At 34.5% G+C, this 27,004-nt stretch overlaps 1 protein-coding gene across 1 annotated transcript in view; it reads right to left on the bottom strand.

The window, feature by feature from the left end:
- LOC132909266 (diuretic hormone 44) overlaps nucleotides 1-26,004 on the bottom strand; it is a 78,231-nt gene extending 52,227 nt beyond the window's left edge. The window contains exon 1 of the mRNA XM_060963999.1: nucleotides 25,614-26,004. The gene's annotated coding sequence lies outside the window, so the exon portion shown is untranslated. The remainder of the gene's footprint in view (nucleotides 1-25,613) is intronic.
- Nucleotides 26,005-27,004: the final 1,000 nt, after the last annotated feature.

The following is a 27,004-nucleotide window of genomic DNA, read 5'->3' as shown; positions in this document are numbered from 1 at the left end:
ATCATGTTTAATAAAAATATGAATAGTTATGGGAAAATAATAATAGTTCAATACAACACCACTACGACGTACAATTTGCTCGATTTGTTTCTTCCCTTCGTTTATCCTTTGATTTACTTCCGGCTGTTAGAACGTTATTCCGTTTAACGTCCCATAAATCTCGTTCGACGTTCATTCTGCGAGACCTTCGTTGGTTCGAAAAAAGAGAAACGAATATCAGGAAAACGAAAAATCCTCTTCTTTTTATTCAAATCTTATAAATATCATATTTTTCTGGAGAAAATCTATCTAAAATCGTATTAAAAAGCATAGATAAATGTATTGGATATTTACTCTAAAATAGAAAGGAACACACGTATCGATTTGAGAAAATGATTTTACAAATTGTTTCTACGGAAACGAAAAGATTGTTTAAATATCATTTTCTCTGACGAAAGAATATGTAAGAAAATATTACAAGATACGGATAAATACACTAGGCAATTACGTTAAAAAAAGAGAGATACACGTATCAATGTGAGAAGTTTTCTTTTTTTGCAAAATATTTCTACGAATGACTCACGAAACGAGAATTCATCGAACCAAATTTCGTCACGCACCTCTTAAATAATATTTTACGATTAATAACGATATCGTCGCACGTTTCTTTGATATACAAAGTGTCTTATAAGGTAAATTAACCAGATAAATTAATCTTGCTTTGCAGGATGAGAGTTTTATGCGCGTTGATATTAATACAATTGTGATGAAAAGTATTTGAAATGCATGAATATACATCATATATTTAACGTTAAATATATATATATATATATATATAACTGATATTCCTCTTTATATTTCTATTATCCACGTTTTCAAGTTAATAGAATTTTCGAGTTGAAAATATTACAAAGAATGATGTAGATGATACGGTAAGAGACTTTAAAAGCATTCTGATAAATTTCTATGGTAGTCACATTTTCACACAGTTTTTGAACCGGAAATATTAAAAGAAACGGTGTAAAGAGTACGGTAAGAAACTTTATTATTCGACAAATTTCCATGAAACATATTTACGATAAAGTGTATAAATTTCGTATAAATTTCAGTCGCCAACTTATGATTGCACAAGATATATTAAACTTGTATTCCCCTGTGATATTTGGATCTGTTATAAGCGATGACCGTTGAATTCGTAAGTAGTTATAGTTGGCAACAAAATCTACGATGAGAATACAATGAAGAAGATAACTTATAACGACGTTATTAAAATTCCAAATCAGTCTCTGGTTAATTAATTTCGATGCTCAATTAATAGCTAAGATACGAAAAAGTATTTTAAATTATTGATTAACAGAAATACAAATTGAAAATGATTTTGCCTCAAATAGTTGATCTTTCCTAAACATTCTAACATATTGCAAATAAAGAGTGACTTAGAAAGTTCCATTTAAATTCGCAACGTAATTTTATAATAAATTCTATAAGAAGAATGTAGCGCAGAAGATGATACGAATAGTATTGCAATTACATTTTTTAAAATTCTAAATAAGCAACCAAACGCACAATATTAATTTTTCTACTATGATAGTTAAAATATAAATGACTATTTTAAGAATCATTGATAAAAATGTATAAATTGGAATAGTTCTCTCTAATAAACATAATAAATAGAAAATTGAGCAAAGAAATAAAAAACAGGGGATGATGATAGCTTGCAATGGCGTTTATAAAGTTCTAAATAAAAGATCAGATATTGAACAATGGAATTATCATGATTGCTACGATTGTATGAAATCGTTAAAACACGTCGTTATTTTTAACGTAAAAATTCCGTAAAAGAGAAAAGTTTGTCACAAATAGAGGGAAAGTCGGACATTTTAACAAGTTAGTTAATTATACAATTTCGTAAATTGTATAATTTTAATTGCTAATTAAATCGTTTAATTATACAATTTTAATTGTACAAGTAATTTTATAGCCGTATAAATAATTTTAATACTTCGATTATACAATTTGTGAAATTCCCACGTCATTTTATAATGTATTTAAAAACTTACATAGAAATTGAATTTGAGAATTCTATTTTAAGAAACACCAAATATCGAATAATTAATACTACCGAAGCTACTCATTGTTTTTACAATCATTTACTTAATTACCTATAAGATAATTGTTATATATAGATAACATGATAGAGAGAACGTTGTTTTTGTTATTTAGTATTTCCACTAGAAGAAAGATTTCTGCATGAAGAGTCCCAAAATATCAAACTTTTATACGCGTTACAATATTCTTAACAAAATAGACATCTGTTTTGTCACTCAGTTTCATAAAATTAAACAACACGATACTTAGAGACACGAATTTCTGCCATTAAAACTATTTCTACGATTATGTTCAAATTAAATAACCGTTCAAAATGATTACCATCAGGATTATAAATTAAATGTAATTCAGACATTTGCTAAAAATATTATATGTTTAACTGTGTTATTAAGATACGATCGGTATTGTGTGATATAATTTAATAAAAAGACAAACTTTAATCTCCAATATGATTACCGAAATGTTTATCATGGTCTCTAGAATATTATACTTTCGATATAATTTCTATCTTGAATATAATAGAATTGAATTCGACTTTATCGGCTAATAAATACGTTGAAGTAATATTATAATTATTTCTTTCTATATTCGAAACATTTTTCTATGAAAAGTATTAATTCTAGTGAAATATATATAACAATTAAAATGAAAAATTTCCGATTCCAAGACATTCTAATTTTATTCTACTTGAAATAAAATAAAGATAAACGATAGTAACATTCATTATCAGGAAATAACCATAGAACATATATCTTTTTCAATGAATTATTACATTTCAATTGATTAGATGTAATAAAATTACATCTGTGTAGTTGTATATTAATATGTATTAGTGTATTGCATATAAATACTTATGTAGAAATAAATTAAAGGGGTTGTAGAAAATTGCTTGTAATTAAACCAGAACCTGCTGAGCTTGTTTTTCTCTTACATTTCACCGTTGTCATTATGGTGAAATGTTTCACGCGGCGCGTGTAAATCGTTCTAGGATTAAGTTAGGAAATTAAGAGAGCTTCAGTAATGGCTTGTAACATAGACTGGAGGCGTTCGAACAATTACACTTGTCCCGATAGACCTCTCCAAGATCGTCCTTTGTAAAGGATAATTACACCTGGACGTCTTGTACTTAATGTAAATTGCCAGAGATTATGAAAATTCATTCAACGCCAGAGTCTATTCCCCCTTCCCTCACTTTCGAAATTTCTTCATTTCCAACCGCTGAAAATTTGCAAGCTGATTTCTAAGATTACAGATCTAGCGAAAATCCCACCGGACGGTTAAAGGATAAAAGCGACTTTGTAACTTTCTTTTAATTAACAACGTATAAACTAGAACATATATTTTTTATCGTAACGGTAAATTGGATAAGAGGAGAAGCAAAAGGAGGACAAGCTTCTGGAGGAAATATTTTTCTCAACTTGAAATTTCTTTATCCGAACGGATAACTAGGAAAGTTTAGGGTAACTTGGAAAATTGATAATTACGAGTTCTTAGTTACATCGATGTTGCATTAATTTTGGCGAAAAATTTCACTGTGTAACAGACGTGATAATGCGAAACACTCGAGTATTTCTTCTTGCAGTCACGACGTTACCCCAAAAATTTCAGGAACTTTGCCACAAACGATCTCAGGCAAAGTTACATCGAAACACGTTGTAGTCAAACCCGCACAAAACGAAATTCCAAGCGAGACTCGCGACGTTTCACGCGTACTCATGGAAATGCCATTGATACGCTCGAACGTTTACGTATATCGATAAAGCTATTAAAAGCTATAAAATGTTACTGTCATTACGCAATATTAAACTGATTCGTGCGTTCGTTCATTGTGAAGTTATACTATTAATATTTTCTTATTAACACTAGAACCACCACATCAGCCAAATAAACTGGTTTTACAATTTTATTTTCAAATTCCCACTTCATGTTATATTTTTTTTCAGCAATGATGTAATTTGTAATTGACTTTCGCAACGATAACTAAAAGAATAATATAATGAATTTTATTTTGTCTTTTATGTATTCAAACTGAAAATAATTTCGTATCAAGGCTATTTATACCAATACCAGTAAAAATGACTGGTACTTGTTAAAATGTAAAAGGGTGCCGCAATCTGTTTATCGAACCCCAATTAAACAGTTTCCTCGTTTTGTACAACTTGCCACATGTTTTTAAAATTTTTACTGCGTATCATTCGATATGATGATATCAGTTATTAGGAAAATTCCGGATCGATCGCTAGATGCTAACACTAGAAATACCACACCAATCAAAATGACTTGTTCCACAATTTTATAAATGTGTCAATCCTCGTTTAGAGATCATGGTCCCAGATGGATTAATAATACCAAAAATGTACTACATAACATGGAATTGCTTCTGCAAGAAAGTAATAAATCAATAAATATAAAAATATTCTATTATTACGTATTTTTCAAAAACCAGTCATTTTGGCTGGTTTTGATAGAAGTAGCTTCGTGTTAACTATCGGTAGTTCTAGTGTTAAATACTCTCTGCCGCAAGGTTGCAGTACATTGATTTTATCGCGTACAGTAGCTCGCGAAAGTATTCGAATACTTCTAAAACTTGTTTATGTGTACCGTACAAAACATTTCAAAATCTCAGTAGAGATAACATCCTAAAAACAAACTGTTTGCCTAAAATCGGATACGATTCAATGGCAGAGTACCATCGTGTTAACTCGTCAAAGCATTAAAAAGATTTACCTAACGTTTGACTATCCAAGAAATTGTAAATTAACAGATGGTTATTTAGAAGAAAAGATATGGCTATAACGAAAATAATAAATATTATCGGAAGCAAATACAAAATTTAGATGTGATTTTTAAAAGAAAATAAGGGAAAAAAAGTTCGTTATTCTCACGGCTCGATTGTTGTGTCGATCGACGCTTTTTAATGCACTAGATACTGTTTGGTGACTTACCTTTTCTTTAGCGAAGATAAGGAAATTTAACTTAAAAAGAATTTGCGCGTGATTATTAGCTCTGTATCTTTAACTCAATTTACGTGAACTATTCGCTTTTCGCCTCGGCTTGTCAGCGAGGAGCGATTTCACGAGAAATATGAAATTGCGTCATAATGGTACGCAGTTTCCATACCCTCCATTAATTTCGTCATCTGATTCGGTAAAGCAACGCGATCTTTGGTTTTCTACGAACTGAAGGGAAATACCTGCTCCTTGATCTTTTCTCCTTTCCGTATAATGAAACACGAAACGTGTGTATGAAAGCAACTGCTTCATCTTTGACGTGGAAATTGATGCACTATCAGTCGCATAGTTTCACATCATACGCGCATGGACGATATTGCAGAAAGCTACGTACGAACAAGTTCGCGAAATTATTCGAACACTCTTTATGAACATGTTGCGTGCGTTGTACGAGAAATACTGCAAAATTTCATTAGCGTTATAGTGACATTCAGTTATTGTGATTATATCAAGAAAATTTGATACAATTGCAAAAATATATACAGAAATTTGGAAATATTTAATACAAGCATATTTTGCATAGATTACAAGAATATTTAAAGGGCAATCGTCCGCGACATTAGCAAGTGTCATTATTTAGTAGGATCATCTTTAACTCTGCTGACGTCTTCGCTTTTTCCTCACGTGTCTGTGTCTCTTCGGGCATCTTCTTCTACCTTGGACTATTTTATTCATACAAAGCGTGGAATAAGCAAAAGCTACAAAAACTCGTTTGAATAGTAGAACCGTAGATATTTAGGAACTACGTATATTTTCATAATGTCCATCGAAATATAATTTCTTCCTTTTTTTGTGCGTTTACTGTCACAAAATACAATGCCTACGATTCAAGGTAAGGAGGATTCAAAGTAACGCAATAGAGAGATAATTTTTTACGTGCATAAACCAGCCAATTATATGTTTAGAATTATAACAGAAAAATAATAGATCGGTTCTCTAAGATGGTACAACGATGGAATGAAAGAATTATAATAATAAGGTTTCTGGATTGTACAGCGTACTATAGGCTTAAGACGTCTATTCATATCGTGTATTATCTTTTTACTAAATATAAGTTCGTAGAAAATATCTTGCAACTTGTATGTATATTTTTAGATTGGATTCGAATGCCGATATAATTCGTGGCAGTCGCGTCTCTCTGTAGTGTCAATAAAATTTCAAAATACTTTTCTGTATACAGTATATACAGGGTGCGCCGTTAGAATTCGGACAGAATTCAATTTGTAGTTCCCACCATATTAGAATTCAGATGTTTGTGCTGATTGACTCTGAAGTTAGTTAAATATGTCAATAAGTCTTCTATAACCTCAAAATGACAGAACTCGTTAAGCAAAACCCGGAATACGATAGAAGAGCGGCGATTATAGAAAGTCTTCGCGCCGGGAGAACGCCGGTCGAAATTATAAAATTCTTTAGCTACCCAAGATCGACGGTAATTTAATTTTGTTGTGGGCAAAACCAAATTTCCAGCAAGTGTTCACGTTTTGAGCGTTGTCTCAAGTGAGGGCGACGTCATGCCTCCGCACTTCTTCCAAAAAGGCGAAAGAATCACAAAGGAGGTTTATTTGGAGGTCCTGAAGACAGTAATAAAGCCGTGGATGGAAATTACGGCTTCTGGAAGGCCGTATTTATTTCAACAAGATGGCGCACCTGCTCACACAAGTCATCTTGTTCAAAATTGGCTCTCTGACAATGTGGACATGTTTTGGTCGAAAGATTTCTGGCCTCCTAACAGTCCCGACCTAAACCCATTGGACTATTACGTGTGGGGCGTTATCGAGAGACAAACTAATAAATGCAGGCACCCCAACGTCAACTCCCTACGAGCTGCTATCGAGTCAGAATTCGCGACAATTAAACGCGACCAGTTGAAGTCAGCGTGCTCGCGCTTTAGAGCAAGAATAGAGCAGGTCATAGAGGCAGAGGGTGGTTACATAGAATAAAAGTTCTCAGCAAGGACCCTTTAAATGAGATATAACAACATTTTCATGTGTTTTTGTGTATTGACTTAAATAAACAACTTTCTGCACAAAACTTCTTTTGTCCGGATTCTAACGGCGCACCCTGTATATACAGGGTGTCTCGCGCAACTGGACCAGACTCATCTCGTAAACGGTTAGGGATAGAAAAAAATGTCTTAAGTGGAAGTTAAATAGTATCAGGAAGAGCATAATATGCAATTAATTTTATGCATTTTTGAGCATCGGTGCATCAGAAAAATGCAATTGCACTCTGTTTTTTAAATGGAAACTTATATTTTTGACTGCAGCAATCGATGCAATTCTTGTGCTCTATATAAAAGTACTAACATAGCTATGCCCTAAACTTATTCATTAGGAAGTTATCGAAGCTAAAAGTTCTCTGAATTATTTCAATCTTGTAATGGAACATAACGTAAGTACTCCGGAGCACTTGAGCAGAGAGACTGAAATAATTCAGAGAACCTTTAAAACTTTTTCTGTCCCTAACCGTTTAGGAGATACAGCCTGTTCCAGTTGCGTGGGACACTCTGTATATTGATAACGTAAACATAAAAGCTTACTAAGGCAAGTATAGGAATACTTGTGCACGAGCCACTGTAAATATAAATGATCTTATGACAAAGCACCTTTTTATCTTCTTTTGATTAAGTCGAATGTAAAAAGTTTAATTAATGCAAGTAGACTTTTATGATTGGCTATGTGCATCAATATCAACCGATTTGGCTTCCGACGACTATATTTATGGGTATAATAAATTTTTCTTTATCACACACGCACACACACAAACGCAAGTACACAGAAGTGAATGCAGACACTACAGGAAATATTACCTCTTATTTTTGAGGTATTTTCACCTTTTGTCGCTATTTTTCACCCGCAACCACACAAAAGAAACTTAAGAGGAAAGCCGACGGTGACATAGTAATCGAATAATATATTTCACGATATACATCGATGGCCCAGGGCACATTGTTACCAGTTGCTTACATTCCATATAGCTATATTTAAAGAAAAACAGTTTTTCGTAGACGAAACTTTCAGCACAAACAATATCGTCAAGTTATATCTTATGGCTTTATATAGGGCACGTGTTCGCAATTTCTTGCGTACACTATACACGAAAGACGTATTTTCGTTGTTTGAACAAATTACGCAACAGCAAATATCGACTTGTAATGACGATGAAATCGATTGATTCAAGGTTTAATCATATCAATAAACTCATAAAATTACATATCATACTTATGTTTCGAATTCTACCTCAATTTATGCCAACATGTATCGTATATTGAAATTTATATGAAATACCTGATAGAATATGCGAAGCTCATCTTGACAGTTTTCCCAAGATCATTGACACTTTTTAGATTGAGAGTTCTTACGCGTCAATTGATGCTTTTTTATTTTGTACAAAAGGATATTGAGATGATTGTATGTACAAATAACTATTTTAAAAGATATTCTAACTTTGATTTTGTTAGGCATATTGTATAGGTAAATTCAACAAACTTCAAGTTAAAATATCTCCTAGACTAATTATTTTCAGATATATACAATTGTCTCAATATTTTTTGGAGACAATAAAAAAGCACATCCACCGGTGCATCAAAAAGTATGTGGCTCCATTGAAAAAAAAGTTAATGACCCTAAAAAAGCTGTCAAAATCATCTTCACAGCATTTTTTTATTTATTTACCATCAAATGCAAACCATTTAAATCCCTTTCAGTAATTTTTTCTTATGCCCCTGACAGTAGTTGAAATATTATTTATTATTATCATTATTATCATTCTTCTTCTTCTTCTCTTTTCATTTTTTAACGTCGCATCAGAAATACGGTCACTAGCAATGGTATATTTCCTGTTTCTAGATTTTGTCCCACAGAGCTGCTGATTTTATCTATCTCAAGACGTTTTTTCTGCTTTGTTCATACATAATATATACTTTTTTAAATATTTTGCGTTATTAGTATTCTTGCGTTAGCGCATTGGCAGTTACAATCTCAGGTAATAAACCAGTTGCGAATATAAGTAAGACTGTTAACTCGATAATATTCAAGCAACGATCTTTCTTCGATATAGCGCTGATTTGTCAATAGAAACTGGTTAGTACACTCCGACTCGTATTCCTATCCTCGTTACGTACAAATAATTAATATCTCCCGAAACAATACGGCCGTTCCCACTCGAAACTCTCATCAGGATAACAGAGATCAATTTTCGTTCAACTTCTGATGTCGCGAGTGCCATCAAAATTGTCAAGCACAGAGTTTCGCCATTGCAAAGTTCAAAGTGCGCTATCCAGCTTAAATGACAAAAGTTTATCATAAAACATATTGGCCCGGCGATATGAGCTCTTTACAACGCGCAATAGATGTAGTTGCCATTCCAGCGGATTAGATTCAACGACGTAGTGCCACGATTTTTCCACGTTACCGCCTGACGACCAATAAACCTTTAACCCGTTTGCTTAACGGTCAACCAAATCCCGTGTCGCCTCTCCGTTGTCTGCGACCAACGAAATTTTTATAACCGTAGATGGTGCGCTCGAAAGACAGGTAGCAGCGCGCGTTAACGAATACGTGTCCCAGTGTGTCGTGACATTTTGAAATATTCCTTCGGTCGCGTTATTTGCATGCATGCGAGACGCGGGACTGTGCACTCGTAAAAGCGTCTAAACGTATGGCTTTTGCATGAGAAATTCATAAATACGTCTTGCAAGGTACACGCGGGAATTACAAGTTGCTACGCACGGAATTGATGCGAACGTAGCGGGGCTAATATTAACGCAGTGTATCGACCTGTCTTGAAAAAATAGTGTGGGCGAGGAAAATATTGCGATTAGAACGAAAATCGAAATTGCCTTAGAAACTTCATCTTTCAGAAAATTGAGTTTGTAAAGTAGCGAAGTAAACGCGTTATTTCGCGTGTGAAAGTAAGGAGAAAATGTCAAGTAAAATTTTATCGTTTGGCTTGACTCGCACGATTTAACTGGTGTTATATTACAGAGATTAGGATGCTGAAAAAATGCTCGGTTTTGCACCTTCTTGCGAACCAAAATTTATTACTCGAGCGTCTCTCGAGGAACAAAAGACGTTACTTGGCATTTATCCGAGGCGTGATGGGAAAGTTGGAAAAAATGAGCGCAAAATGTGAAATATAGTGGCGTTACGCTTGTCTATTACAACTTGTCACTTGTCGATTCGTTAATATCATCAGATGGTAGATAATTATGCTGTTGTTTAATTCTAAATTTCTTGTTTACACGAATTTCGATTTAGATTCAGTTGACGATGGTCTCTAACTTATAACATTCCTTTTGTATTTCTTGCAAATAGGTTTTACAAATCTTTGGATTGCCATTCTTCGTAAATGCAAAATCATCGTTCGATCAATTCAAAAATAGTTGATTTCTCACTTGATAATTTAATGCTAAAATATCGCTGTGTTTCGTTCATTTTTCATTAAATTAAAAGAAACATTAAAAAATATTTGAAGAAAGTGTGACAAATTTTGTTTACCAAAACAAGAGCAGGATGAAAATATAAAAATTCGAGAATCGCAGTAGAACTAACTGATGAGCTGCTGACGAATTTTTTTCAATTTTCCATATCAGATTTTCTTGCTTTTTAGACGATAACGAGTAATCGATATCATAAAACAATGATCTATATCTTGACTTATTACGAAAAAGTTTGCAATAAATACTTTTATCCTGATCTCTACGACTTCATCCTTCATGGGAATAATTCGACGGTAAACTTTCCAACGGATTCTGCCCCGTGGCTCGCTACACAAAGACCCTATTCTTCGGATAAGATGATTGCCAGATGTCGATACATCCTCACAGAATATTTTCAGCTAGCCTAAGGACCTGTTATAAATCTCAGGATTTATTTAGCTAAGGTTCTCCAAAGGGACAAACAGTCTTTCTCTTAGCAGTTCCTAAACCTATCATCTCCTACGGAAAGATACGAGAAATCTGCTTTTTTCACGTACGATGCTGACTTTCTTTCAAGGGCAATTAGCATCACTTTTCCAACCACCAACACAAGAATTAGCCAATTAACAACGGCGTCCATTTCCTTCACTTTCCGAATCAAGGCTTTCCTTAACGAATCCGATGATCTCGCATCCTTAGACACAGTCTATCACAGTTTTCCTTCGCGGCATCATCGTGACGGAAAGTCAGTCGTTACATATTGGTCCGAAGCAATCATTGGCAGTTCATAGTAATTGATCAGAGTTCCTCGGCGTCTTAAGCAATCATCACCCGAGTTTATATAGCGCATTAAAACGCATCGACCATCGTTCCAACTTGTAACCGCGAACCGCTAATATAACAATCGCGAGTCCTACGCTAAGTGTACACCTTGATAAATTTCTTTGTTAAATATACTCAACTGTTTCTTCCTCTCACTATCACGATCCATCACCTCAATTCTCGCCGTAGAAAAGTTATAAATCATGAAGATGTAAATATCGAGATAAAAGTATTTACTAAACTTTTTCATGGTTTATATTCAAGAATCAGGAATTTACAGATACACTTACAAGAAAGGAAAGGAAAATGAGAAAATATAAAATGGTGCCATTTTTTTTAAACCTGACAAACAAGTATCTGTTAAACGGTTATAGGCTGTTATTTACTCCGACAACCGTTTATTTCGTTAAGAACTTTTTTCCGCAATACACTCGTGCAGAAATATGTCTCAAGTTGCTAATATGCGGATTCTGGACGCATGACAAATGTCCTAGTGCGGAGTTTGACACATGAACGTAGATTATTGCAAGTGGCCATTTATTTAATTAATTCTTTAGAAATGTGATTTTATAGCCAAAGTGTCTTAATCGATAAGAACGACAAAGCTATTTTTTGTTCGTTCCCCATATCGTAACTAATGTCAGTGTTCCTGATATTTGCTACCTATTGCGTGTTAGAAAATAATTCCTAATAAAATCAAATTGTTTACGAAAGTAAAAAAATACAAAAAATAACGTTAATTCAGTATCGAAAATTGTTCGTTACGCTAGAAATGCAAGACCGCTGTGAAATCGTAGAATTGTTCAAACGAAGTATAAACGATCACTTAGAAAAATTGGAGCGTATCAAGAGGAAATTAGAAATGTCGGAGTATTCTTTCGTTTTTCTGAAGAGAGGCAAACACGAGGAAAAGTGATTTTCCTTGCGAGCCCTTCAATTTATTATCGGACCTTATGGAACCAAGGGGTGTCCTAATATTTACAAATACCAGTGTACACATTGACAAACCAAGAAGTAGTGAAGTTAAGCTCTACGATGTTGCTATGATTGCGCCCAACCACTTTCTACGTTCAAAGATACATTACGAAATGAAAGGTTGCGCTTGTGCGCCGAACAGGTACCGAAAGTAATTGTAACTAGCTAAAAGCGTAGCCAGCTGTAGCCGAGTACGAAAAAATTTCCTCGCGATTTCGATGCGTTCCTACGTAATCGGAAATGGAGTTCACGTGGTAATCGCGCGAACTCGACTCGTGTACGATCATTAAATAGCTTTTAGTGGTCGATAAGAATAGACTTGAATCTTCTGTTAAACGCACTGCCACTTTCTACCGCCTCTTTTCCCCGTGGTTATCGCTTTTGTGAAGGTCTGAAGGGGGCAAGGGAATTTTTGAGGAAAATTGTTCACACCCTTTACGATCTTAAGCAACGAATCCTCGAGGAGATCTTAATTCTTCAGAAGGTATTTGATAACGTCTCCGATGAATAATTCATTTAGTACTCTGCATTGTAACGAGATCTACTCAACTTTGCATAATTTACAATAAAAGCTAGATTTAAATTTACGCAGTTGAAAGATAAGCAGTAAATTCTAAAGGAATTTAGTCATCTAGCAGTTGTTTTAATGTGTCGCTTTCTGGATTTATCAGAGCAAGTATTACAGGGTTCTCTTGCATGATAATTTACTAAGAGGCAATTAGATTGCAGACTTTTATGCATTTAAATGAAAGGAAATTTGAACACGTAGAAATGCGTATAATACGTCAAAATATACGAAATATCCAAACTATTTGTAATATTTATGTAATAGGCAAACCAATTTCTAGGTTCAATTTTTTCTATTATTATATATTCCAAAAGATACAAATTTCCGTAAGTCTGCCAATAAAAATTAATTATCGTTGACAAACGATAGATCGTAGATCATAGATTCTTTTTATACATTTTTTAATAATTGTACAATTTTACGTTAAGTAGGGTAACTGGGTGATTCTTCCTGGATGAATTTTTTCAATGTCACTATCAACTTTCTTTCCATCGTGTAAGATCGCTACTGATAGATGAAGTGTAATTATGCAGGAGGAACCACGTAATATTCTTTTTACACTGTTTCTTTGATCAATGATTGATTAGAGTGCAGTATAGCGCTCAAAACCAATATACAGTAGAACCTTGATTGTCCAAGTTAATCACGCATGCTGAAACTTTGTTCTTATAGTTCCTATCTCTTTCATTCGAAAAATAACCTATACTTTTTTCTAACTATTTTACAAATATTAATATTAGACACACAGGAACGACAGGTTTTTGAATAAGAATTTAACGATCTCTATTGATTTCTACTCTCATTTTCCTCTTTCTTACGCGCACTTATTCTTAATTTTCCCACTAATCAACATTCCGATAATCGATCCTTCCATTAATCAAGGTTCCATTGTAGCAGAAATATTTTCCCAATATTTCTAACATTTGCAACTTCGATAAAAATTTATTTCCGATTACATGAACATACTTATGCTGTGGCTAGCAAAAGTACTGGCATAGAAAATAACATTTCAAACTGTTTCGTGCAACGCACGTAAATATAATAATACATAAAATATAATAAAAAATACTGCGATAAGCCTTCGAATACGTCCACTGTCATTTCATCAATTTTCTGTACTCTTTGTTCCGTCTAGTTGACCGATTCTAGAAATAAAAGCGGTTCGCATATCGCGGCCCAATTTCTTCTTGACACCGTGTGAGAAACGTTGACCCAGTCACGTGGCACGCAGTAATCTTTTTTTTTCCGAGTTCTTCAACTCGTTATCGAGAGCTGCTGTCCCGACCTTCAATCACAGTTGTCGTTTCGTATTGAACTGCGCGGTTTTATCGCAGAGAGCAATGCCGCGGCTGAAAATTACAACGGGCCGCGGCGACCAAATGCGTTTCTACGACGAACGCCGCGATAACGATTTCAACTCTTTGGCGCCGGTCACCACGATAACCGAGCGATTTTTGCCGGTAGCCGCGTAATTGCTTCTAATTTTACGCGGATTTATCGACGATCATTGTCGCCACGATTCTTTCTCTGCCCGTTGAACGCGAGTCTGCAGACACGCTGCGTGATTTATACTTTACACATCCTACGTAATGATAAATTCCGAGACACGGAGCGCGCGACCGCCTCTCGCAAGACTAATTACCGGCCTATCTCGAGAACCAGTTAGCCGATCGTAACACGGCTATTCCTATTCCATTATAGCTCAATAACGTTTCTCTCTTCTGTCTGGCTGTTACCAGCGCGCACTGCACGCGTATCGTCCAAATTATTAATCGTCTAGTCGTTTCGTGCTCTATTTGCGAGCTACAATTCCAGAATTGCTGAAACCTGTTTGGTTTTCTGCGTAGCTTCGCGCTTTGATTTATGTGCAACGTTCCCATGTTTGTTTATGTTTTGTTATTTCTGGATTTCTTTTTTTTTGTTTCTTGTACTATTTATATTTTCATGTTCGTCGATGTTAATATTGTTCGTTCTAATATTTAATATTTTGAACGTTAAAGTTCGATAATACGTTATTATCGGTTATAATGTTAGCAGGTGTCACTGGATATCGGTTGTTATTGGTAATAATGTTACTAGCAGCGGCGGCTTGCCTTAAAAGCCCTTCTTTTATCATCGTCGATATTAAATTTATATATATTTATCTGGAAACCGTTATTTTCTGGTTTGTAATACGATACCGGTCGATAGTGTTTTATATAATAATTACACTTATTAACGATATTATTTTTTCCAACCGTATTGACCTTTTCTATTAGGTCGTCCGGAAAGTTTCTTTCTTTTTATAAGGAAATAATGGATGCACAATATTTTCCATTTTAGTAATAATAATTTTATATAATAATAATTTTAATAATTTTAATAATAATAATAAAATAATAATTTTATCGAATTACGTATTGATCCATTTATTATCAAGATAAAGATCACAACGTTCGAAAGATTATGTTTCATATTTGTATAAAGATACATTGTTGTAAAAGACATGTCTGTAAAAGGAAGACACTTTTCGGAGGATCTAATGCTTTCGTTGCTACAGCCGCATCGCTGTAGATTCTTACGAGCCACTGGTTACTAGATATCACTGGATAATATTAACGTACGGTATCGCTTGCATCTGCTTCACTTTGTTATATTTTTCTGGTACATAAATTATTAACCGTCTAATCGCTTCGTATTTTATTTACTGGTTAGGATTTCAAAATAAGTGACAAAATCTATTTGACTTGGATCCCAGTTTTACGTTTTAATTTATACGTCGTTTCGATATTTGTTATTGATTCTACCGCGACGTTTTGGAATCTGTATATTACTTATATTTCGACATTTTTTAATTTTCATGTTACAACTTAATGTTACTGTAACTGTTAACACGGTTAGATATTACCAAATATTATTAGTGTTTCTACAGTTAAATATCCACAGTTATTAAAGAACTTTTATCAGTATATTATTTGCGTTTCGTAAAATTTTTTCAAGCTTCATCGCCGCTATAACCGGATATGGTTATCCTGATTACACGTATTGGTAGAGTTCGAAACGTAGAAATTGTAAATCGTTTGCCGCAAATAGCGTGTAAAAAATTGTTTACGAATGGTATAGGAAAATAAAAAATGAAACGTTTTGAATATGTAAAAGCGTAGATATCTCTGTGATAAATATTTTAAAGCTTATATTTTCAGATTTGTTACAAATTTTGCTGATGTAATCACGATTGCGATCACGATACTAATGAAATTTAAAAAACTTTCGTATAACGCGTATTTAAAAATTTCTGTTTTCTACTCGATTTTTGATGCTTCCTATCGAAATTGTTTTTCAGTTTGGATTGACGAACGCTTTTTACGTTTGCGCTCCGGATCAATTAAAAAAATTGTACTTTGTTTACGCTAAAAATTGCACATTGTGTTTGCTAAAGCGAGCTCGTACACGATAGTAGGAAAAAGAAAAATTTTTAAAAGTTGATCTACTGTCGCTGTAAAGTAACTTAAAAAGTCACAAGAATGCATGAAAAAGAGGGAAAAAACCCAATACGAATAACAATAGTGGCAATACTATTCCACGATATTCGCTACAACCTGCTGCAAACGAAAAACTAAACCACAGCGTTGTACTTGTTGCATCAAAGGAATTAAAATTTCATCGAACAATATACCAATCAAAGGAACAAAGGATAGGTTCGAAAAAGAACTACAGGAACGCGTGTTAATTTTCAAAAATTCGGTGAGTATACAAGAAAGGTAAAGGTAAATGGATAAATGTGATAAATATTTTTAAGCAAAATTTAAACGTTGCACACGATTGTTCTCCCACGAGAAGATATTTCGTTCTTTTTTTATACATTTCTTTTTTATACAGTTTATTGTAAATATATTTAAAATAATTGCGAAAAAAATTCTCTCCATTCTGAATTCACTGGATAACACAAACTGTACCTTTAATACTTCCACGTTTTACCCTTATCATAAATCCCGCACAGCTTTATTATAGCCGTTACAATACGTTACTCAAACTTGTCATAAACAGTTGTTTTATTTTAGCTTTTGCGATAAAGATCACGCGAGAAGTTTCACGCAATTACCTGGAGCTTGCAAGAATAATACCAGAATAGCGTACGTACGAATAAAATCAGTTTGATATTATGAAAATGCATGGATCAGCATATAACGATATTATCTATATATAGAAATTGCAATATCGTTATAGTGCAATGGCAAGTGATATAATACATTGACAAGTATATTGCCAATTACATTTATTAGGAAACAAAGTTGAATGAAATGTCGAAACTAAATTCTTTTGTTCAGTGTCCCTGATAGCATGCTGTGCTTTGTGTTCGCGAAATGTCAGAACGCAGTGCCACGTGTTATCAAAAACATCATCTAAACCTGAGGAACCACGAATATTTCATCCAAAAGACATCGTGAAAGTTCAAAAAAATTTCTTTATTCTCTTATGAAAAAAGAAAATATCGAAAAAAATCGAATTGAGATACCATTCTCCTTTTCCAAAATCAACAATTTGTTAATTGTTAGCACGTTAATTTTACGCGGACTGCAGTGGCTAGAAAAAGTATTTACAAGTTATATTATAATATATTGTATCGTAACATTTAATATATCAACCCTCTGATGTGCGATTTAATTGAGATTAATTATTACCATTATTTATTTAAATTATAGTCAGCCAGGCAAGTCAAACTCAGACTCGTTTGAGGCCAAAGGATTAATGTAGTAATCGAACGTATAATTATATTTAATATCTATATATTATAACGTATCATAACATTCACATATTACCTAATTAATTATGTCCAAGTTTATTAAATTCCATATCATTAGATACTAGTGTACCTAGTTTCATATGGCTCCAAAAATTTGATAATACGAAAATATGTATATGTAGAGCTTGATAAGAAAGTCAAATACAGTCTACCGAGGTCAAAGGTGAAGCTGATTTTCAGCATGGACAGAGTATTTATATCTGACGATGAAGAAATGCCACTTAATGTTAGTCAATCCGGTGTAATTATCCTTTTTTTTTTTTTTACATCAATAAACCACGAGTCGAATTTAACTTAAATTTGTTTAGTTAGAAGATGATTAAAAATTATTTTTATATCCACCCATGACCCCAGTATTTGCTTTTCGTCTCGAAACATTCATAAAAATCATTTTAATTGCTTCTCCTGATTGTCCCAAAATTTCACTTAAGGATGCTTTCCGCTCATCTTCATCTCGTGATTAATCTTCCTCGGCGTCCCTTTGTACAGGCTATTTCATAACACGTGGCAGCCGTTTCAGGCGACACAAAAGCAATGGACAAAATTCATATCACAAATACGCGTTCTATCTGACCCTGCCTCAAACTTATGGCCACTTTTGCGTTTCGATAACGCACAACTTCTTATCTTCACGGAAGATGCTCCAAACGACCATCCATAATCTGCGTGCAGACCTTTACAATCGTCGTGTCGAAGAATTCCTCAATTTTGCAAAGATTCCATCGTACATGGAATGATGTTCTAATCGTTTCGAATACCTTCAGTGAAGATAAGTTGTCGGACTATTGTAACGCAAAAGTGACTGTAACTTTGAAACAACGTCAAACACGACACATATTCGCACGAATATTTTTCATCTTTTTTTTTTTGTCCCTTGCTCACTCCCGATATTGGTCCCACGTGTTATGAAAGAGCCTGTATAAGCCTCTTTCAAGTGCTCAGTTCCACGCTTATACATCAGACAGGTGGGAAAAAATTCATCGAAAAGTAAGAACAGGTGCGAGCACTTTTTCCAGTCACTGTACTTACAAGCGGAACGATCGGTGCGAATTTAACGACAGCTCGTTGACCTAGGGCGCAACATTAACGAAAGCGTTTAATCTAGTTTACGGCAATACAGATGACGATAATTTTGTTAAGGCAAGAGCTGTCAACGGCTCGCCATTGTCGACGCGGAACAATCGACGATATTCTATAGCCGATCTCGAGAAGCGTTTCCGATGGGAAATCGATGGCTGACGTACCGTTCGAAACTTTCGACGGGTTCTCGATTGCCGGCGATCAACCGGATTGAGATACGAAAGAAATTGAATTAACGATCGGCAGATCGGATGCGCGGCACCGGAAACGCTGCACTGAGAGGCTTAAAACGAATATATAGGAATATATATATATATAGACGGCCGACCCATCGCGTCGCGTTCAAAACTTTCAATCAAGTTCAACGAAAGGAAGCTTGTAATTCGCGAGCGGATCTGCGAGATCGAAATGTACCGTCCTCAGAGCCATATCGCTGCGCTTCCAGGAAGAAGACAGAACAACGCACCTCGAGGGAGGAAAACTCAAGTTTGCCTGCGTCTTTACCTTTACGTTCGTCTAAAGAATCTCTTAACTTCCGGTTGACATACCACACCGAACAGAAAATAAGAGTTGAATTTCCAATTACGCGCTCCGAATCGCACGGTGCAAGTTTAGCGTAAGTTTTTCTGCTCGAATACTCGGTCGTTTCATCTGCTTCTCCTCCGTTCATTTTTTAAATACCCGAGCGTAACAGGAGCTTCGAAATTGAAGTTCCACCTTCAGCCAGCCAGGAGATAAATTTGATTTGAAGATTGGAAGAGAACGATAATTGTTTTTCATATGGTTGCTGTCGGTAGATTTAGCGAAGTTCTGAACGCGACGAGTTCTGAACTCGTTGTGGCGTATTAAGAGTTTCAGCAGATCGATAGTTATGCGTATCCCTTGAACGAGGAACGAGGGGATACGGATAAAAGAAGAATACGTGATCCTTGTAAATCCTTAACGCTTTTATTCCAACTTTGCTTTTATGACCGACAGAAATAACATAAGGTAGCCGTTGTTGCTCTGACACATAAGAAATTCCATCTGGTTGATCGTTTTGTTACCTGAATAGAGCAATTTTAGTACACGAGAGACGTTTATCCCTGTTTTAACGGTGTATAATAAAAATGGAGCTTTTGCACCAAATGCACTGCGCCTTATTTTAATCTGCTCGAGTAGAGTGAAAGGTATAATGTTAGGCCGCGTTCTACAAATCTCCTAAAACGAATAACGTTATGTCGTTTCATAAATTATCGCTTTTTACGATAGTAGTTTTATAGGGAAAAAAGAAATATTGGGTTGGCAACTAAGTGAGAAATGACGAGGAAAATATGTAACCGATCAATTATTGACACATAATTAGTTAGAAATGTCTGGACATTTTGGTCAGACGCTGCAGATTTATAGCATGTAAATTTAACCAAAGTGTAGAAATTAATGATAAAGTAGTAACTGTAAGAAACGCTACACGGTTGGAATGTAGAAATGAAACGATCAATATTTTCTGTATCATTAAATATATTCAGATATTATCGATAATACCAATGTTTGTGTATTTTCAGTACACAAATATGTATTTGTAGAAATGTATGTATAGTAAACAGTTATATAATACATTTGTATGCAACATAGTCCTCTAGAGTTTTGATTTAATTTCCTGGGATCAGTTTTGTTATTGCATATTGAATTTCAAAAATCTATTTAATCAGATTAAATTACTTTAATTAAATGAATTAATTATAATACACTTTTAAACGTAATTATGGTGATTGTGAAAAATAAGACCTTTGCAATTTGATTCATCTGCAATTTGTCACGAGAAATTTTATCACATTGATTCATCGTGTCATAGTAATAATTCAAATTAGTAGCAAGTAGAAATTATTAACTTTCGATGTTTAAAGGTGATATGTATTTACGATAACACGAACAATAACATGTTAAAGTGTGATAAACTTATTTTCTCGGTATTTTCTTAACACGATCATACTAATTTACGTTTAAAGAAATGTTTATAAAAACACTGATAAAAGCTTTTAGAAATATTTGTAAAATCGTGCACCCATTTAAAAAAATATACGAAATATCCCACGTTATACGATATTTTTCATGCCATGTAGACGTAAAAAGTGAGAACTACGTCTTTTTATCCAATTTTTAACTATCTTATTCTAAATATTTATAAAAGCGACCATTTAAAAAAAAAAAAAAACTATACTAAATCAAGAGCTTTCCTAAAAGCTATCGTTAATTGTTTCGTTATAAAAATTCGCAAAAACATTTTCTTATTTAAAAAACATTTTATACCATATTTTTAATACTAAACTAAAAACTGTATAAACATATTATTGGTAGGATATAAAAAAAAATAAAAGCTACGTTTTTTTCCACTTTTAGAAAGCGTCATCGTCGAAGTCGTATTTCGATAGAAAGACCACTCATGCAGAAAAGTGATATTTTTATTTCGCCATTCAGATTCATCCGTATGTCACAGATCTTTGAATTGACATTTAAATGGGGCAACGAATCAACGTAAAATAACAGAGCTGCGTGCACGCGTCAAGCAACGCACGAAGGCGGCACGAATAGTTTCGCGGTGCAATATAGGGGAAATCCAATATCCTCGATACCCGCAGGAATCATAGCCAGGTCTCTAGTCCCGTTGGGTCTAAATGCAATCGCGGAAAGAAAGAAGGAATCGCAACTATTTACGATAAACACGATTTATACAATCCTTGTATTTACTTGGGCGAATCGTCTTTCTTTCGATCACCTATTACTATCAAAACGTAGTCTTACATCGCGATAGAATTTTTAAACCCATTGTATATGAGTATACAGAACGTTCCATGTTGAAAAATTCAATTCTCGTTTAAGTTTAGGGAATGATATTAAATTTGTTCGATCAAAAAAAAAAAAAAAAAAAAAAAGAAAAAGAGAGAGAAAGATCTACGAATAACTAAGGGTTTAGCGATAAGAATCTACAGGTCGCAAATAAGTTGTCTTTACTGATAAGAAATTATTTACAAAATAGAAAGAAATATGAGAATAGAGATATTTGCAATATCCTAGAAAGTTTTACGTTGCTTCTCGCATACGGTGGCTGGCAAAAGTATTCGTACGCTTACTATAACGCTCCTATATTTATATCGTGTTATGTAAAAAATTTTGAAATTTCATTAGCGCTGTAACGAAACTTTCACGATTATGTTGGCAAAATTTGTAGTCAGTTCGAAAGTATATACGCAAGTTGCAAAATATTTATTGCGAGCTTGTCATATAGTACAACATTGATGTACAGCGTGAATAATCGCTTTAAGTACACAACAAGCGTGAAAATGATCGCACTGAATACCGCGAGGTTTATTAATATCACCGATTGCCTGTTTAAACAGTTTTCTGATCTCTGCAAAATGCAGGTATTGACGTAATCTCGCTGTCGTACACTTGTTGCAATTAATAATTAGGAATTTTATATTTCCATTCCTTCTTAACGTCGTCACTACGTATATTTGTTTCAAATATCTTACAATTACCGTATACATTTTCAGAATCGTTTAAAATTCGATCGATATAGTCAGGATAGTAGTCATTACGGCGATAGTCGTCATTAATGAAACTTCAAACCGTTTCGTACAATGCAAATATTATTTCAAAACGTTCCGAAACAATTATTAATATATCAATAAAAAAATTCTGCTATATGTGTTCGTCGAATAATTTTGTGGTCTTTGCAAAATATATATAGATACTTGTACTTTTCTATTTTTGCAGATTTACAAAATTGCAATTTTTTGTAATTTTCCAGATCCCTTTTTTGTACATTTTCAGAATCGTAAAATTTCGAAACAATATAATCCTGATAGTTGTAGCTTACTAATAAAATTTCAAAATGTTTCGTATAATATACGTAATACGTTTATAAAGGATGTCGATGTGTGTGTTGGATACTTTGAGTTACTGTACAACATCAAAGATACTAACTGCACTAAATTGTACTGAATAAAACTGTACTAAAATTCGGATATTATGGTGCAATGATTCACTTTGTTGATATTAACAAATGTACTTTAGTCATTCTAAGTCATTTGTACTTTTTTATTTTATTCCAATAATGTCAATTGTTTATCTTGTTTGCGGTCTTATTTTAAAAATCTTATCTGGGATCGATATTTATCGTTTTGCAGTACGTATTTTGTTTACGCAGTATCGAAAATAATCTGAGAGCTTCGTGTATAATAATTAGGCTATGTATTTTTATGCATTTATAATAAAGTTAGATGCACAATGATATGCAAAGTGTACGTAGAATGTAAAAATATATGAAAATTCCAGAATAAATTTCTCGTTACAGTATTCAGAGAATGATACAGAACTTTTACTTATTTTCCAGACTTTATAAAAATACGAATTTCCACAAAAATCGGCAATTTAACAATAATTTTTATTCTCAATTCACCATACGAGACTAAAGAATTTTAGAGACTTTAAATATAATGTTAAAGGAAATATCGATACGAATTATGTATAAAATAATTATACTATTATTACTAAGTTTTTATAAATTACTTTGTTCGTAAATTATAGTAGTTTCTAAAAAAATAAAAACGGATGGAAGAATTTATAGATAAAAAAAACTGAGAACCATAACAAAGTTTAATAAAATTACGATATTGAGGAATTAATAAATAGAAATTCGAGTGGTTATAATTCTTGTTGTTTGTGCAACAGTTTCTACTCCCGGTTGCATAGAAATAGTGGGAAATAAGTTTGAACAACGAACACGACGTAGTGAAATCATATTTCTATTTAATTAACTTGTAGGAAATTTTTGTCACCCAAGTACGAACGTTATTGTTGTTCCTAGAAAAATTCTACAGCTACCTACAAATTTATGTAAAAATATACAAAACCAACTGTGCCACGCTATTCTGTAATTTTTCTCACAATATACAAATCATTAAAAATTATCAACAATTGTCATCATAATTAAGAATGAATAATGAACCGTCGACATACATATATCAATTATTTATTTGCGAACACGAACCTACGTGCATTACGAAGAAAATTTTATCGTTGATTGAACGACTAACATTTTTTACTGTTATTTTCTATGACATATCGATCCTTTAACAATTTGCATGGTGTTTTCAGCACTGGATTATTCATTCCACGTTTTAAGATATGCCGTGCAAAAATTGATCCAAATGTGTGACGAACCATATTAAAACATAAATTCAAAACAATAAAATAATCGTCAAAATACGAAAGTATCGAAACATATGTATTTTGTAATATTAATACACTTTATAACATATTTAATACTATTTTTGTGTAATATTATTTTAAAATATGTAAGTGCAAATTAAAATGTATAAAGTAACTAAATAAATCATATTAAAATATGCTTTGTAAAATCTGCTTATTCGACAACCACAACGAACAATAGTAAACGCGGAAAGATAAAAGCAGTCTATTTTCCAATCAGTTTCAGCCTACCAATTTCCAATATAAGAGAAAGCATAGTCTCAAACGTGTTACTTCGTGTCGTGTTCAATACACAATTAAACGATCAATAAGCGAAACCTGGAAAATCGCAGGAACGCGAAAAGATACCCGTTTCCTACGATTAACGGATGGAACGGCACATTTCGTTCACTTCGCGACGTACACGTTTAACGAACAGTTTCACGAATTTCCTAAAAAACGATTAAGAAGAGAAAATTAAGAGCCGAATGCGGCGTCCCATGGATCATTTTCGACTTCCGTATTCCATTTTGACAACTGAGAAATCAGCGGAGGAACGAGCTAATTAATGTGACGAGTTGACGGTGCGCGGTATTACCCACGTTGCAGCAAGAATGGTTTATTCCAAACACGCAAGGCAACGCGATATCACGCGAACGGTGCACGGTTGATCGTTAACCTCTGACGTTAACTTAACAGGTACGGGAGGAGCGAAACGTTCGTAAGATGCGGAAAACGGATAGTCGAACTATTTCGGTACGCATGATCTTCGCTTGTTTGAAGAATTGCTACGTTAATACGTAAATTGTGACGAAATGTGACGTTTTCGGTGTATGAATCACTGTTTAAGCGTACAGCTTGGCCGCGAGCAACCGTGAAGCAAAGCAAATTCTCAAAGGTCAAAAATAATGCGTTTTCGACGAAGCGATTCGGAAGAAAAAGAGGAAAAGAAAAGAAAAGAAGAGGAGGAACACGATACCTTCGATACTTTCGCTCTTGCGTTTACCTTATATGATATTGATTTACTTGACCGCCACGGCTCGAAACTGCATAATTGATCGTCGTTCTTTGCAATGTCGTTATCATCGAGAAGGATTAAACGCCTGTATCCCGCGAACACTTCTCTGCCAGTTCAGCCGAACTATAATTTCCCAATCTCTTTAATTCCCTAATCAGTCTTATCAATCTTCTTATTTTCCGCATCTGTCAGTTTATTGCCGCACTTATCTGTTCCGTGGAGCGAGACACCGCCAAATCCCTGTTCCAACGAATCACTATCTAACCCTAACCGCGCGGAAAGAATAACGTAACTTGGAATGGTATCGTTTGCCCGTAATCTCCTACTAATCTGGAGATCGCGTATCGCACTGTAATCTTCAACCCCACGGCAAGGCGTGCGTAATATTCGTAACGTGGTAATTGCTGGAGGACCCGACGAACGAACGCGGCGAAGGACGAGACAGAGATTATCGAGGCAACCACCGCGAAACACTCGCAACCGCAACGAACGACAACACTCACTTCTCCTATCGCGTTTGTCGATTTTCACTGTCCTTGTCCCGCCAAAACGAGCGCTGACCGAGAGCACGATAAAGAGAGGCGGATATGAGAAAGATAAAATTGAACGCTTACCTCGAAAATTAGAAAGCGATCGTGCAATTCCTGTCCGATGAGTCCAAGGTCCTCTCGTCACAGATAAAAATCTTCTGCCGGAGACAGAGGCGACGAAGAAGAAAAAGAAGAAGAAGAAAATCGAAGGAACGACCCAAAGCAAACAGGCGTTTTAGTCGACAGCGGCTACGGGGGAGATTTTCGTTTATCGATTTGCTTGATCCTGACAAAGCGAGTTCCGATCCTTTGCAGACAGCCGATAGTGTACGATGTTTACTGGAACGTAGCTCGATTGCGATTGTACTCGGGTGGAAGATAACCGAACTGTTTCTTCCAGGGATAACAGGTGGTACGCAGGAGTTCCTCACCGTGCAGAGTGCTAACGACGTGTGACGTTGAGGGCTCGGTGCGAGAGGGCTTTTATAGCCGACCGTGCCGGCTCGGCTCGACTACGCTCGACACGACTTGCCATAGAGAGGAGCTGTTGGCCCTACAAACCGATTTGTCCCTTCGCCCGTTTCCACACTCGCCACCCCTATGACCCTTGATCCTCTTCGATCAGGATTAAGGACCCGGTGCTGAAATTAACAGCCGCTCGATGATAATTGACCTGTTAAATGGTCGACGTCTCGTCCACGCGATATTTCCATATTAACATTTCATTTCGATAGAATTGTGCTACAATTATAGAAACCATCGACCGTTAGATATTTACGTATTTATGGAAAATCTAACATTACGAGAATGTGGAAAATACGCGTACTTAGAGTGACTGTATCGTAGTGAAAAAGCATCTGTAAATGCGCATTCCTTTTTTGCAATGAAGCGCTTTTTTATTAGGTTCTATTGTTTCACTCGTGCAGCGTCAAATTTTTCCAATCGTACGCAAGTATCGCTAAACGATAGAGAATTTATTATATAGCATCTAATTAAATATAAAGTGCAACGATAAGTAGAGTGGTGGAGAAACGCTTTTTGCAGTCACTGTAATGTGCAAAATAAGCGTGCAAAGTATCCAAAATATATTATCGATTATAACGTGACATCTAACGAGTGAGACAAATTTTTGCTTTGGTTCTTTTTCTTCGATTGCGTTCATAGAAATGTAAATTTGCGTACAAACTCGCTGTCTAGCAATTGTAATTAAGCTTCACGGTTCTTAACTTCCCAATTTTTATTAACATCAGAATAATTGCTTCATTTTTAAATTTATTCTTATCTCAAGTTTTTACGTGAAAGTCGATGCACAATTGATCGCGTTAATATTCGGACACAGTACAATCTCTGTGTTTATTGCTTCGTATAAAAAAAGGGTGATTTAAATATCGCGTTGTTTGTTCTACGAGAATGTTGTAGCCCAAAAAAACTTAAACAATTTCTTTCTAATAGTAACGATTAATTGTACAATCCTT

This window comes from Bombus pascuorum, chromosome 7 (genome assembly GCF_905332965.1).
Source record: "Bombus pascuorum chromosome 7, iyBomPasc1.1, whole genome shotgun sequence".
Lineage (NCBI taxonomy): Eukaryota > Metazoa > Arthropoda > Insecta > Hymenoptera > Apidae > Bombus > Bombus pascuorum.
The sequence above is the reverse complement of the archived record's forward strand: the minus strand, read 5'-3'. Positions and strand labels throughout refer to the sequence as shown.